This window comes from Myripristis murdjan, chromosome 13 (assembly GCF_902150065.1).
Source record: "Myripristis murdjan chromosome 13, fMyrMur1.1, whole genome shotgun sequence".
Classification (NCBI taxonomy): domain Eukaryota; kingdom Metazoa; phylum Chordata; class Actinopteri; order Holocentriformes; family Holocentridae; genus Myripristis; species Myripristis murdjan.
Genome location: NC_043992.1, coordinates 34,383,415 through 34,399,869, shown reverse-complemented (window position 1 = coordinate 34,399,869; position 16,455 = coordinate 34,383,415). Strand labels below are relative to the sequence as shown.

Below are 16,455 nucleotides of genomic sequence, written 5' to 3'. Positions count from 1 at the left end.
ACTGGACACAGCCACATGCCTGCAATTATTGGCACATGCAAACGCGGAAGCACACTCATCCCCTGCATATACACACACACACACACATTCATACAAGCATGCAAACACAGCGTGCATAGAGTCAGACCAGCACACATCGTCTGCACACTCTTGGCAAGTTGCAGGGCCGTAAGCAGGCCAGTGCAGAATGACTGTGCATGTCAGCTCTTTAGCGTTGCGCCTTGTCATTTATTTGGCATTAAGTTTGAGAGGTGTGGGAGGTTTCAGTCTCATATTTTGCATCAGTGCATGGGAGTAACTCTTAAACATTCAGAAAGTGTTATTTTTGCAGTCTTAAATTTAACTTTTTTACTTTTGTTTGATTAAAAAAAAGTGGGCACCGCTGCTTGTGCCAACTTTTGGACAGTTACAGTGTAATAGTGTGTGTAGGAGAACTTTGATTTCATATGACAGTTACGGTTAAGTGTAATCCGTGTACATAAAACATTTCAATTAGGAGACTTCAGGAGAAAACATACACATACCTACGGCCATAACAAAGGACAATTGGAAGTGATTGGAGAACGTGATTGTGTTTGAGAGTGTAGTACGACAGAAAGCTCCTGTTGTACAAATGGATCCCCTGCTGGTGCATCTCAAAGGCTGATCCGAACGCCTGTAAAATTGCAGCAGTCTTTCTCTTTTAGCTGCCTACCTTTAGTTGAAGTGTTATTTTCTTACAACAACAAGAGTACAACTGCTGTAGAAGTGTGTGTGTGTGTGTATGAGAGAGAGAGATGGGTTGGGGGGGGTGTTGGGATGAGGGTGCAGATGCCGACACAGACGCCCTCTTTGTCTGCTGTTTACACTCGTGGCCCGTCCACACCGCTACAGGCATGCAGGAAGAGAGCAAAGGTTTGGGGTTGGAGGTGTGACCCAAACCACCACCGGCTCCATCCCCTCCCCCCAAAGTCCTCTCCCAGCCTGACGTCCCTCTGCGGGCCTGTACCCCCAGCAGCAATGGTCAATAAGTCCCAGCCTGATCCAGCACTTCAAACAGCACACCGCGGTCCCGGCTCCAGCCAATAGCATCATGAATAACAATTAACCCCCTCCAAAAACAGCAGTAACCTCCGATAACACCAGTCTATCAGGCTCCTGGGCTGCATTTGCATTAATGATTTCTCAGCTCTCTCTCTCTCTCTCTCCTTCTCAGCTGCTCTCTGTCTATCTCGCTCTTGCACTCTGTTTATCTCTCTGTGTCTCTCTCTGTCTCGCACGTCCTCTTGGCCAATCGGTGTCCTCTATTAGATGTGCAGCTGATAATACCGGCTTTAGCTAAATGGCCTCAGTGTTTCCACAAAAGGCGGTGCTAAAAGGTCTTGTTAGGGAGATGGCTTCTGTGTTTTTTTTTTCCTCCCCGTGACTGACGGTGCGACAAGAGTGAAGTCCAGCAAAATAAATGATGTGTGGTATTTTGGAGCATAAACCCAGCAGTTTTGAGACAGCAGGGATTTTGGAGGCCACGTAAAATGCTTGCTCACACACACTTATTTCGTATTTATGAACCATAGTCCTCTGCCTAATGTTTCTCTCTTTTTTTTTTCTCTGTTTTCTCTCCTTCCTGCCACTCCTGCCTGATGATGCCCTTCTCCTCCTTCCCAATCCAATCTTTCAGGTAAGCCTTTTTAGCTCTCTCGTCATTCCATCTTTATTTAGAAGAAAAAAAACGCCTCTCTTTGAAATGACGGCTGCAGAAATTTGAACATCATTTCACTGTGATGGGATGGCGCGGTTTGTTTTCTGCCGTGCTCATTTTAAATCATGCTGAAGAAGTGCAAATGCATTTCTCCGGTTTCCAGTGCATTTTGTCGTGTAATACACCCCAAAAACTCACACAGATGCACACATACACACACACGTGCACGCATGTACACAAACACACACATTGCAGTCACACCCACGCCCACAGCTGCTTTCTGAATAAGCTGATGGGTAGCAGAAGTGTCCTAAGGGAGCTGGCTGAAATAACTGTGATGTTGTTTGAAGGCCCCTTTAGAGTGCCAAATAATGAACACTTCCAGCATGCAGCCTGCATTTTGTGCTGTGAAATTGTGATGCACTGAAATTAATAAGATGGGATTTAGACTAGTCTTTTGGGGGAGCACATCACCCCCCCCCACCTCACCACCCCTCCCACCCCCACCGCCACCCCCTCGCTTTCTTGTTTTACCAGCTTTGCTCATCCTGCCTCTAGTATCCCCTTCCTCTCTTTTTTTCTTGTTCTGTCTCTCCCTGCCTATAGCATCCCATTCCTGTTCCCTGTCCTTGTTTCCATATTTTTCCCCTCATACATTCCCCTTGCTCGCAACCCCCTCCCAAACACACACACACACACACACACACATATACACACACACACACACCTCTTCCCTCTATCCTCGTCTCCATATGCTGTGTCTGGGCTGGTTTACATGGCTGGAGGAAAGGAAAGGAAAGGAGAGGAGAGGAGAGGGCTATTCTGAATTATACATGCAGCAGCAGTAGTGTACCAATCCAGTCGGGACCCACCAGATGCTTGCCCTCCAGATTCACTGCTTTTGTTTCTGCTGCCTCTCTTTGCATGCACTCTCTGTGTCTGTGTGTTTTCTATTGTGTGTGTGTGTGTATGATTTTTTTTAGATATATATATATTTTTTTTATGTGTGGTCCGATTTTATTATCTTACCATGGCTATGTTACTTCAGCACAAGGAAGCCATGTCTGAGGATAAACAGCGTTTTTAGCTTCGGCATTCAAATGCACTGACCAAGAGCGCCACTTAGATATATCACATAATTGCATTTCGTTTTGGTGTATGTTTCTGCTATAATATCACTTGTGTGAACCGATTTTTTTTTTTTTTTTTTTTTTTTTTTTTTTTTTTAAGGTCCCGGGGTTAGTGGCTCCCTTTTCTCAGGTGAACGTGATTGGTACCCTCCTGTCAGATGTGTGTGTCTTCAGCATGTGTGTGTGACAGGGAGATTTACATGCTCTAATGATGAGGGATCAGGGTGAGGACAGGGCCTGTCAGCGCCCCTAATGAGAGAGGGCCTGTAGCCTGGGGCCAGGGGAAAGAATTGGAGAGGGATGGCGAGGGAGGAGGGAGGGGGGGGCAAGGCTCGGCTGGGGTGACAGAGCCTGGCACCTGCCTTCAGTGACACTGCCCTGGTGGCTAATGCGTGGCGCCCCTCTGGAATTCCTCTGTACAGTAATGATGCAGTTACAAGTGAGAGGTGGCTCTTCCTGTTGAAGAGGACTGCTGATTAGGGCTGTGTGAGACTCGACAAGGATTGCAGCCTTTTCTCTCAGAGACAAACTGTGTCACCACGCTGTCTCACCTCGGCTAAATGATGCCGCTTAATGATTTAGATTTCACCAATAACAGCCCTGTGCTGAAGAACTGTGGGTTCAGGATAAACTAAGCACAAACTATTATAATTGAGCGGTTGGAATGACTTTTCATAATTGTAATGCATCGGCGCTTGCCAGCACTCGGTTGTGGTTTTCAAACAGATGCAGAAGATCAACATTTTTGTGTAACGGTATTTTTTGATGTTTTCCCTGAACAAGGCAAAATCCCAGGGATTAGCTGAGTCTTACACTAAGCCTGTTAAGATGCTCTGTGGACCTGAGTCGTTTCTCTACGCCGGTCTCCACCTGAGGGACATTTCCTCTTCAGTCTTGTGTCAGTGTGAGCTTCTGGTGCAACATCACACATAGATCTCTACCTCAGGCACTCAAGCCAAATGTGTTAAAATCAGAAATGGGAAGACTGGCCTCCCCACTGGCCACTCTGCCCCTGATGGACTCTATCCCAACACACTGTGCGAGTATACACACAACACAAACTTACCTCTGAATTAGAGACTCAGATTACTATCATATAATCTGATATATTCCACAATTGTACTGCAGTTTACTGAAAAATGTTTCCTTTGCCTTTGGGGGATAAGCCGAGCAGGTCATCAGGATCTCCCTAATGCCCACACTGATATGATGACAATACACAGTGCATTAAAGCAGGCCATTGACTTGACCTCTGACACCGAGAACATCCTGAGGGCATGCCCTGGCTGTTGGGAGATCTCCCATGGCACACTGAGGCCACTCTCTGTCCACACATGTTGCCGTGTAGCCAAAGGCCACTGATAAATCAGCTAATGAGTGTGAGAGGATGACCAGGATTAACCCTCTTTAGCATCCCACTGTCTGTCTGTCTGTCTGACTGGCTCTCTGCCTCATCTGCCTCACTGAGCCTTTCTAAAAAGACAATCAATAATCCAAGGCATGCTGCACAGAGCCACTACCAATGACCGCGAGAGGCATTCTGCTAGCAAGAAAGTAGGGTCTTGTTGATATCATAATAAAGAAAAGATAAGCCATGGCCACTGCAATGATACCAACGCCTTTTGCACTTCTTAGGCACTAAAAAAATGGAATTTCAGATTTTCCTTCGGCCAGCGGTCCAGCTCCGTTTCATGTTGATTATTTTGGTCCCTGCTCAAGATGTGGGACCCACAGGAACTAAGAGGATCCTGGGGGCAGGATCTTGCACTGATTATCGCTGATTGGTTACACACTTGTGCATCACTGAAGCAACTAGTGGTGAAAGTCAATTGCTCTTAAATTCATTTTTAAGTAGAAGCATTTTTTACTTAGCTTTAGCCAAGTGAAGAAAAACAGTTGCACCATGGAGGGCTGTACCGTGGCGTGCATGCCAGTGCCATACATCCGTGTAGTATGGCAGTCCCCGTGGTGGTCCCAACTTCGTAAGAGAGGATAAGCATTACAGATGGAGGGCCTTCTGTAGGGAGCAATCCAGTATTGCCACATGCAGCAGGCAGGGCCCTGTTCTGGTCTGTGCTTTGGGCCTGGCTTCACCACATCAGTGGAGAGGGCCTCCCCAGCAGCCCCGCCCCCTCGCTCCTCTCCACCTCTTAACCCAGCTACTGAGCATGGGCCCGGCCTGCACCACTCTAATTATACCAGGAGCTCCACAATCTGTAATTTATAAGTCTAAAACACTGTAATTAACTACAGCTTTTATAGGGAGTCATAAATAATGCCAAGGCCTTTTTATAAAGCTAACGTCTCTGCTCTGCTCTTTGCACTCCTGCTCCAGGTTTGTTTCAGGGGAAACATGGGGGGGTGGGTCGGTGGGTCGGTGGGAGCTGGGATTAGACTTTAAACCCCCCACCAACCCCCACGCCATATCCCGCTCTGGCTGTTTGATTTCTGAATGGATGGATGGGATTTTGTGGGGTTACCCTGCAACGTTACGTCAGAACATCTTGTCAAGCTCTGCCAGATTTTTGGATGTTCGACACGGAGGGTGGTGTTGGGGGCGGGTGGTGGGGTATGTCTTTGGTGTTCCTCGAAATGTTTCCAACTGTGGTAAAAGGGATCCTTCTGAATGATGCTGATATACTTGTTTGCAGAACAGTGATGTAATTAATGACTCTAACAGAGCAAGACAGCAAACCACAAAAGGCCGGGAAAATGTTACCATATGACTGAGGTAAAGACAGATTTCTCTAATGCCTTGAGAAAAGTATAGTATATAGTGACGACACGCAGCTTTCAGGTCTTCAGCTTAGAAGGGGCCATATTTAATGTACAGTTTGGTCTTTGTACAGTTGAAAAATCCCCCATTAGTTCTCCCTCCTTTTTACACTGCAAAAATGCAAAATCTTACCAAGATTATTTGTCTTATTTCTAGTCAAAATATCTCATTACACTTAAAATAAGACATGATCACCTCAGAAGTAAATTGTTTTTAGGCAATTTTCACTTGTTTCAAGTGAAAATTCTTGTTTCAAGTGAAAATTCACTTGAAACAGGTGAAAATTTGCTTGTTTCATTGGTAAAATTTGCCAGTGGAAAAAGTGAAAATTCACTTGAAATAAGTGAAAATTAGCTAGAAACAAGAAACAAATTTTGCCAATGAAACAAGCAAATTTTCACTTGTTTCAAGCAAATTTTCACTTGAAACAAGAGACAAATGTCTAAAAACAAGTTACTTCTGAGGTGATCATGTCTTATTTTAAGTGTAATGAGATATTTTGACTAGGAATAAGACATTTTTGACTTGAAATAAGACAAATAATCTTGGTAAGATTTTGACTTTTTGCAGTGTATGGAAGCTTTGTGCAGTGGCAGATTTTTCCTACAGAGGTAGTAGAGATAGGCAGATATGGAAGGGGGATGATGTGCATGTTGATGATGGTACCTGCTGTAATCAGCTGCATTGTCTGATGGCTGTTTTCCTTGCTGTCTGTTTGGGTGGCTGGTGATTTATGTGGTGGTCTTTACATTCATTCCCCAGGGAGGGACGGCCATGGAACAGGCTGGAACAACCCGACTCAGCATTCTTCCTCTGTCACAACCAACACCTCTAACTTGTTCCTCAGACAACGCAAAACAACCTCTTAAAGAGAAAAATGGACACCCCCTACCTAAGGAGAGAAAAAAAAGGGAAAAAGAAACTGAACGCCTCTGTTTTGTATGAGAAAAGGTTCACAAAAGTGAGATACATAGTGGAGCACAAAACAACAGCAAACAAAACAGAGTGTAACAAAGCCCAAGGCTGAGGGTAGACAGGGAAAGGTGAAGTATGGCACAAAGAATGGGCCACCCTGGGCACAAGGAAAGCTCTCAGCACCCACTCCCCACGACTCAGCAGACAATAGTCCATCTGCTGGAGACACACAGGCGCTTTCAGCCTGCAGAAAAGCCCCCTCGTTTGGATTCAGCCTCCCAGTATCTCTCCCTCTCCTCCCTCTAGACCACCCAGACACTGCCGCCGCCCCATCTCCCCGCTCTCACATCACACATATGCAGGAGATGATTATAGTCCTCCCTGTCTTACGGCCCTGCCTCCAGTTTTTTTAGTATCCACTGGAGACAGATCCTACTGATAGTTCAAGGCAGACAGAGGCTCTGCTCTATTGCCGCTTAAACCCTTCTCTTTAGCAGACTGTTCAGCTTGGAATCAATTAATCTCAAGCCTGCCTGGTAAAAAGCCTGCAGGAGGGATTTTAGTTGAAACCAGCATTTTGGGTATTTTCCAAGAATATATGCAGCGGAGAGAATTCTGTTTTAGGTGTTATGAGGAGCTAAATAGAATACTGATCCGCTCTATGGTCTGTCTCGAGAGATAAAAAGAAATCTTTGAAAAAAAAAAGCTGTTTTTTTTTTTTTTTTTTTTTTTTTTTTTTTTTTTTTGCTTTAGGTTTTGAAGATGTGTATAATGAATTTACACACATATGTCTACCTCCTTGGCTGTGTGCGTTTCTGTCTGTTTGTTTGTGCCTTTGTGTGAGCAGCGGCGTCGCTGAGGCTCAGCGCTGTCTTTAGCCGTGCACTCGGGCCTCCTGAGATGTGGCTCTGGGGCTTCCTCAGCTCCCTTGCCATGCTATGGTCTTTAATGACAATATGGTGGCCCAGGCGGTGGCAGCTCCACCGAGAGAGGGGGGGCAGGAGGGAACGTGTGTGCATGTGGGGAGGGGTTGCTGCTCATCCTTAGTCAAGGTTTAGAGATGGATTTAAAGTGGTGGTGGTGGGGTGGAGTGGGGGGGGGGATACGAAGGAGGCTGGTTGCCTTGGTAAAGGCAGCAATATGGAGAGAGAGGTTTGCGTGCGCCTGTGTCCCTCGCCTTGCAGGGTGGGGTGGCTGGGGGGAGGTGCAGGAGCTGATTAGTGAAGAAGCCAAAGATGTTTACCAGGCTTTATCGCTCCCGGCTTAAACCACTATCCAGCCCTCCACACAGATTTGACTTTCATTTTCACTCCACAGAGTATATGCAGCATTCGCTTTTATTACCTGCACTGATCCCAGGTCTGTGATGTAGAGTTGTTTCATTATCAGGTTGAATGTTTTACAGTTCGGAGAAATTTGAGATGTGAATTAAATTTTCACTAAGAAATCCCCGTTTTAAATGGGCTCCCAGCAGTCAGAAACAAAGTGGTGTTTCTCGGTTGACGGTATTAGCGGTGTAATGAGTGCCACACACTAACCTTATTCACCACCTGGCACCATCCGTCAGGCTCCCAAGGAATCGTGGGACGTGGTGGCCGGGATTCCACAGGTTTGTGGTGGCTTTAAGAAATGGCTTTTAGTCTGCATTTGGTCGTCCCGCACTGATTTTGTTGAAGATAGCTTAAGTAATTGTGTGTGTGCATATGTGTGTGTGTGTGTGTTTCTGTGCTCCTGCGGACATTACAACCAGAAAGCTCTTGACATGAAGTAGATGTTAATCCCTCTAACTAAGCTGCCAGCTCTTGGGTATAATTTGAACCCATCCAATCTAAATCTCAGCGTGCCTCTTCACTAAGTGGTAGGTTGCGGGCTGCCGTTTCCGTCTGTGCGTGGCAGCTTTTCCCCGGTGACATAATGTGTTGACCCTCCTTGTGCTCCGCGCATCAGGCTGCCGGTTGTACAGTCGCGTAATCCGGAAATGAGTAAGTGGCAGGGAGTGGGGATGTTCTCTTTAAAGCTTAGCTGTCTGCCGAGCAGTGATGAGAGGTTTCATTGCAGGGATGAGAGACGCTCAGCCCATTCCCCCTGGTTCTACCCCTGCCACCTCCACATTTCTCCTACAGAGAGAATGGAAGCTGGCAGATGAGGACAAGCTTCCTTGGTTCACACTAGTTCACCACAAATAAGTCACTATGGTAACGCACACCTGTGGGAGCACTAGGGGCTCCCTGTGTGACCGCTATCATTGTGTTTACCAGAGAGCAATTCAAGCTGCTTGTCCTCTGTATATTATACACTGCAAAAACTCAAAATCTTACCAAGATTATTTGTCTTATTTCAAGTCAAAAATGTCTTATTCCTAGTCAAAATATCTCATTACGCTTAAAATAAGACATGATCACCTCAGAAGTAACTTGTTTTTAGACAATTGTCTCTTGTTTCAAGTGAAAATTTGCTTGAAACAAGTGAAAATTTGCTTGTTTCATTGGCAAAATTTGTTTCTTGTTTCTAGCTAATTTTCACTTATTTCAAGTGAATTTTCACTTTTTCCACTGGCAAATTTTTGCCAATGAAACAAGCAAATTTTCACTTGTTTCAAGTGAATTTTCACTTGAAACAAGTGAAAATTGTCTAAAAACAATTTACTTCCGTGATGATCATGTCTTATTTTAAGTGTAATGAGATATTTTGACTAGATATAAGACATTTTTGACTTGAAATAAGACAAATTATCTTGGTAAGATTTTGCGTTTTTGCAGTGTATGTACTCTACAAAGCCTAATTCGTCATTATTATTTATTATTCACTACATCTTTTATTATTTAACGGCAGGAAAAACACATAGTGCTCTAAAAGCAGCAACATCTACCTTGGGAGATGTGTGTACCTCGTTGTGTGGCGCTGCAGAGCCGTTCCATATATAATAACCATAATCAAATCAGTGCCAGTAAATGTGTCTCCCGTGCTCGGCAGGCTTGGCGTTAATGACGGAGTTGTTGAGATGTAGCAGTATTCTGAAGGCAGGGGCGAGATGATTTATTTGCTGAGGAAATCGCTGTCACAGCAGCCCTGCTCTCAGCCCCCTTCCCTCGGTGCCCAGTGGGCCAATTAGACCAGCTTCTAATCCAAGGTACAACACCTAACTATGCCACTGGAGAGTCAGACGCATACACAACACACACCGGCTGCTGTCAGACACACTTCAGTCACAGGAACTCTCCCTACTTTAGCTTTTTGAATTCAGATTAACCCCCGCCCCCCGCCTTGGGTTTCCCTCTCTCTCTTTCCCTCGTGGTGCTCGCTGCACTCAGGGCCAGGCGGGCAGTATTGCCGCATGGCCGTCGCCGTATGGTTGATGCCACGCTCAGGTGATTAGGCCTCATTATGAAGACATTTGTGCTACACTAATTAACGAGCCTGTTGTGTTGCCTCTCCACCTCTTCCCTCCTCTCACGTCCCTGCAGCCGGCCCCGAGTTCAGGCGGCGGTCTCTCACCTGCTCCCGCCGCCTGACTCACACTCTCTCTCTCTCACACTGCAGCAGGTACCAGATTGTAGACTTCACACTGTGGCTGGGTGGAGACACAGGTATGACTCCCCCCGGCCAAGTGTTGACAGCTAATTTGACTCCACCTTTATCAACGGTTACAATAAATCAGCCGCTCTGTGACTTGCAATCGGCGTGTCAAATGTTTGACGCGGCGATGATCAAATATTCATCCGTGTGATTTCGTCCCCCCGCCGCGGGCGATTGGATCGCCGTGTGTCGGCCGGCGTCCACGCGCTAGACGTTTGAACGTTAGGCCGTCATTCACTCCAACAGTCGTGTCTCGCAGCTGTCGGAGAGGGACACTTAGCCATCTCATCTCTGCCGTTCCATGTACACACCACACATCTTCTCCATTCAGACCATAAAGTGTGCATATTGAACAGGCGCTCGACAGAAGGTCTCCAACCATCCTGTTGTCGCCATTGGCCTTCCCTTGACGGCAGCACCATTAGCAACCGGTGTCAGGGCAAGGGCAAATCTGGGCGGAGAGCGGCTGGTCTCAGGGGTAAAGGAGGGAGGCTATATGGGGACTGAGGATGAGGGGGGATGGGTGTCATATTGCAAATCATCAAACAAAGCAATGAGATTACCGCCAGAAACCAGCTTTAATATCAGAGCTCAGATATTGCCCGAATCTCCACTGTGCCCAACTTAAAAATGTCAAACATGATTTAAAAGGTTATTACACTGCCTGGTGGGGAAGAGACTTTCTATTCTCCCTCTCTTTTCCTCCCTCTCCTTCTCAGCTGTCTGATTTTTATAAGAAATCTTTCTGTATTCTGTATCCGCTTCAGCCATCCTGTCAAGTTGCCGTCGATTATACACACAATAGGCATGGTTTTTGAGAGAAATGATCTCCGAGAAAAATATCAAAATTTAAAGCATTTTCCGTCTTATAAAAATCGATGTGTCTGCTGTTACTCTCCAAAACAAGTCTTTTATTGGAAGTCTTGGGAAAACTACATGCTACAATATCGTTCATTGATCTCAATGTGGGGTCTGTGTAGTCTCATTTTGGCGCTTGTCATTATAGGAGCCTATTGTGTTCCCTGTGTGATTGTGCTATGATCTAAACACACAGGGAGCCCCCAATCCTGTTGTCTCCCCGTGTTGTTGCCGGGGGGACCTCTGTTGGAACAGGCCTTTCCAGGGGCAGGCCTTTGATACCGGCAGGAACCATTAGATGTCTTGTTCAAGCACATTAGTTCCAGTGTTGACTGGGGAGAACTCAGGAGGACGAGGGTGGCCTGTGTCTCCGTGCTAATCTCGGGAAAACCTTGATGCAGGGTCAGGCTGGAGAGTGAGCGATGTTCACTCCCAGCTTGGATTTGTAAGGTCGAGGATGGTGTTAGAGAGGCCGTAATTTGCCCCCGCTCCAATCCTTCAGATCCATCACTTGCCATTCCGGTTGAGCATTATTTTTCTTTCCTCAAGCCATAGCCTGCTGTATAAGTTAACTCTGAGCAACAGCATGCATATGCAATTACTTCTGAATTCCCATGCACCTGCTCTCCCCTCCCCCCTGCTTCTACATGTCTAGGCCCCTCAGGGAAGGAACAGAACTGATACTCAGCAACCCCCCACCCCCCCAGCCCATCACACCACCCACCTGTCAGTCTCCTACTCCTCACCCATTTCCCTCCTGCTGAAATGCCAGCAGGAGATGAAATGTTTGACAAAATACAAAGAGGAAAAAAAAAGATTCATGATAATCCAACCAACATCACTGGAGTGATTTATGCTTCAGATATTTTCAGTGAGTAATTTTCATCTCTGTCTACCATGATACAGCAGCCGCTTAGCAGAAACTCTTAAAAGACGGTTTCTCTCAGCACCTGCCCACAGAGATCACCGTGTCTCGGCAACTCTGCCACACTGGTTTGATGAAGTCTTTGTCTCAGGTCTGTATTAGCTTCATCATCTTAATGCAGAACCACATGGAACATGCTGGCTTTTGAGTGTATGTGTCTATAAGTAGAGCCAGGAGGCTGAACACCGTACGTTACGCTCTTTTTGTCTCTCATCAGCAGGTTTGCGGTGTGGCATGTTGGAAGCGGTGCATGCTCATTTACAAATTTGTTTGCTTCATAAATCATTGGCTTTCTCAGTGGTAGATGGAGCGGAGGAACTGGCAGGCGGTGAAAAAGCGCTCTTTAAGCACCCCCAGCTGCTCAGCTGTCCTACACTTGGGAGTCTCTTCATACACAAGTGAAGACTAAGGCAATGCAAATGGAGCCAATATGTCAAATGGGGTACTTTTGTCAACCCTCCACTCTCAACTCTCATACAACACTGATAATATGAGTTGGAAAATGCCACGGCAACACAAGTGTATGAATAGATATAGGGAGATGTATATTTTGTGTACAGACACATTGACTGGGGTTGTGTGGGGTATTCAGGAGGAAATAAGAGTTCAGCAGAGAACACAGTAGCGAAGAGGGGTAGAGGAGTCAGAGAAAAAAAAAAGATTTTTAGGAGAGATGGAAAACAGGGCAAGAATAATAAAACAGTCTCTCTGGCAGGTTGCCAGGTAGAGTGTGAGGGCAGGGTTCAGATAAAAAGAAGAATAGGAGACTTGGAAGTCAGCCAGTCAGATTTCACAGTCCCCCCCTCCCCCGTTTATTGTCAGTGCCAAGATCTTTTGCCAGAAAGTAATGGAAACTCCCTCGTAGCTAGTGCTCCGATAGTGGAGTAGCAGAGTGGGTCTGTGGAGAGGCCACTTCTGATTGCTATTTTCTTCTTTAAGGTTTGCTGTGATAGAGTCAATAAAATTCTCCTCTCTGTCTGACTCCCTTTGAAAGGACCCGGTGGCTGAGGTGCACATGCAGCACCGGTTGTTGTATTTTAGCGCCGCCCTCCTCAGCTCTGCTTCGTCTCTGCCACACCTTAATGACTTGCTCCATGAGATAGAGATTATGAATCACCCCAATGAAATCCCACTTATGGCGGCACTACTTTTTTTTTTTTTTTTTTTTTTTCAATAATACATTTAGCCATGAAATTATACATTATCAGGTCTGAATGTTAAGGCTTAATGAGCTCCATTGTCGATATGAGGATGCTGTAATTACCGTGAACCTGACCCAAATCCAACAGAGCAAATTTCCTCAAACTGGAGAGAAATAGGAAAAGTACCTTAGAGAGGCGTGCTTGTTGACCATAAGTTTTCCAATTTGAGTTCCCAGTGTGAGTGTGTGGGAAATACAGGTTGGGAAGGTAACAGAATAACGATCTCCCCTCTCCCAGTATCCGCTGCTGAGATGCCCCGGAGCGGGACACTTAACCCCCAATTGTGGAGCTTCTCCGTCGCCAACAGTTGAAGATTGTAGTTGGTCCGGGCATCTCCCAGGTGTGAATATATGTAACTGTATGCAGGTGATGCAGGGTGTTGCTAAAAACGGCACCGCGCTCATTCGACTTCTCCCTGGATAAATAAAGACTAAAAATTATGCACCCTAGCGCTCGCACCCCTGCTTCTCAAGCATCCGCCATTAAAAGATGGAATATGTGCATGGCATAGAAAGTGCAGCCTGCCTCTGGAGCTGACATGATGCCCCAGACTGACACTCATTCAGTGGTAACAAGCTGCCCTTGGCACCCCCGTCTTTTTCCCTGCAGCCCGCACCCCCCCCCCTCCTTCCCAGAGCCCGGAGCTTTGTCAGAGTACTGAGGGGGAAACGCTGACATTGTGGGCTGCTGCTGTTTCTCGTTATTGCAGCCTACATCTCAGAGCTGTCAGGAGAGGCTCGTGGTGACACTGAGAAATTGGGCTGACTGATTTCTGGAGGGCAATCCCCCCACTGCACCCTGACCTGAAATATGAGAGAGCGGCCAGGCGCTAGTCACTGGACCATCACCTGCAGCGGCACTTGGAGAAACAATGGCAATTGTACTTGAACTATAGGTAGCAGACGCCGGTGTTTTTACTTTAAAGTTTGTTTAAAAGAGGTACATATTCTCTCTCTCTATATATTTTCCTCAGCCTTCCCTCTCTTAGTTGACGCTGCAGTGAGAGGACTCTTAAGAGAGGGGGAGCTTGAGCCGGACTCACCAGTGGAAAGAATTTATCAGCGATTAGTAGAAGATTGGATAAAGTAATCCTTGGGAAGCTACTTCAAGGGGCTTCAGTCCCATCCCCCGGGGAACAGGCCTTTCTAGTACCACACATAAACACACACACATATGCACTACTTTCAGTATAAACAGAAATAAGTTATGGTTTAGTCTTTTAAACAAGGGTTTGTGATAATGCAAATGTATTCAGACAATCTCATGCTCACAAACACATACACATGCACACACATTCACTCACACCCGTGCACCACCCACAAAATCCCTTCTCTGCCACCTGCTAACCCACATCCATAATGTTTCCCTCTCCCCTGCAGCTCATCAAGGATTAGGGAAATTGCCTGGAATGAAAGAAATATGTTCTTTGATGGCCCTTTTTCATGCACATGGTGGCACGAGACGCAGCTGGAGGTTCTTTCTGGAGCCAGGGAAAAGGCTCCGTCGCGGAAAAGCCAAACGCACTGAATGACGGGGCATTGTGTCTCGTTTCTCACTGTTTCATGCTGGATATTTTTAGTCTGTGCTCGCAGCGGCGCTCATTCTCATTTGTGTCATATTTTGTAGACTGTTTGCAAAAATCCAGTGGCAATATTATGGATTTGTCGTTGGCTGTTTACCACTTAAAGCTCCAGATTCTCCCGGCAGATGTTAGGTGAATGCGAGGATCCTTTAACCACAGATATGCCCGCGTCTCATCTAATTGGCTCTCCAGCGTGCAGCGCTTGTGGAACATTTATCACGTGACGCCGCTTCGGTCCTGCAAACTGCACATGTGGAAGCCTCGCTTTCCCTCCTGTTTGCACCACATATAGGCACCGCAGCTCATACTGCATGGCCAACTGGATGCCAGCAGGCTGATGGCGAGGGTGGAGGTAATGACCCCCTGTGCGTGTGTGGGTGGGGCAGAGAGGGCAGACAAGTGGGCAGTGGTCTATAATTTTACACAGTGTGGCTCTGCATGTTGAGAGTTTAAATCGGCCCATCCCCACTTGATGGTCTGCGAAAGCCGTACATCCTGTTGAGGGGGAATGGAGGTTTTTGGGTGGGGAGTGGGGGATAATTGAAGGGTTTTAGCAAGGTCCGCCATTGTACCTCACAACAAGCTCAGGTTTAGCACCACAGGAACACAATACATGAGATCCCCTCATCGCCTGCGGGTGTGCGGATCGTTAGGGACTGGAGTGCTAGGAACTTCTGAGTAACCAAATCCCTCATTGCTCCATAGGCAGAGGATAATTATCTGGCTTCCAACTGGAATTTTTTTTCTTTTTCGGAGCTCCTCTTCCTCCACTGACGGTGTATTCTGCAGTAGGCAGTGGTACACTTGAGGCCAATTTTTCCGACAATGATTAGTCAAGCTATAGCTTGCCATGAGTGTCATGAGTTAAAGCACGGTACAGAAGTATGATCTTCTCAGGATACAGTGATTCTTAATATTAAGAGTCGATGTGTTTGTAGGTATAGTGTAGGTATAGTGTGTACATTTTGTTGTGTTATACTTATGTGAATTAGGATAGTATTGGCTAAATGTATGATATGATATATATATATGTATGTATGTATATATGTGTATGTATATGTATGTGTGTGTATATGTGTATATATATATGTGTGTGTGTGTGTGTGTGTGTGTGTGTGTGTATGTGGGTATATGTATGTATATATGTATGTATGTATATGTATATGTATGTGTATATTTATATTTATATATATTTATATAGTATAAAAAGATGTATATATATATATATATATATATATATATAGATATAGATATAAAATTGATTAATATATTTTTATAAGAGTAGTAGTATAAGCATGGAAGTCAACATAATTATTTAATGTAAGCCATTATAAGAGGGGTGAGAGTACATAAGTTTTACTTCTTCTCACTCCTTTTCGGATATGTTTAGATTCTTTTGTTTTGTTTTGTTCTTGATTTTTTTTTTTTGTTTTGTTTTGTTTTGTTTTTCTTTTTTGCTATTTGAATCTGTTATTCTTTTTTTTTGGCAGTTTTTTTTTCTATGATTTAAATTGCAGAATTGTGTTTTATGGACATATTCGAAATAAACATGACTAAACGAAACTAAAAAAAACTAAACTGCCAAGCAAAAGTGTATGATATTGGTCCTCATTTGGCTGCAGCCTCAGCATGCACAGATCTGTAAACAGTATGTGTGTATTGACCTCTGATGTGGTAATGTATATTCCTGCATCTGTTGGGGGCCCTCTCTCATCCATATGCACTTCCTCAATGACCTTTTACACAGCCACAGGCACTGAAGTCATGTTATTATGATTAATACATGCCGCTATTGTAAGGAGAGATGAGGAAT

General features: G+C 45.5%; 1 protein-coding gene across 8 annotated transcripts in view; it reads left to right on the top strand.

Annotated features, from left to right (window-relative positions):
- robo2 (roundabout, axon guidance receptor, homolog 2 (Drosophila)) overlaps window positions 1-16,455 on the top strand; it is a 187,413-nt gene that overhangs the window by 62,309 nt on the left and 108,649 nt on the right. The gene's annotated exons all lie outside the window — the stretch shown is intronic.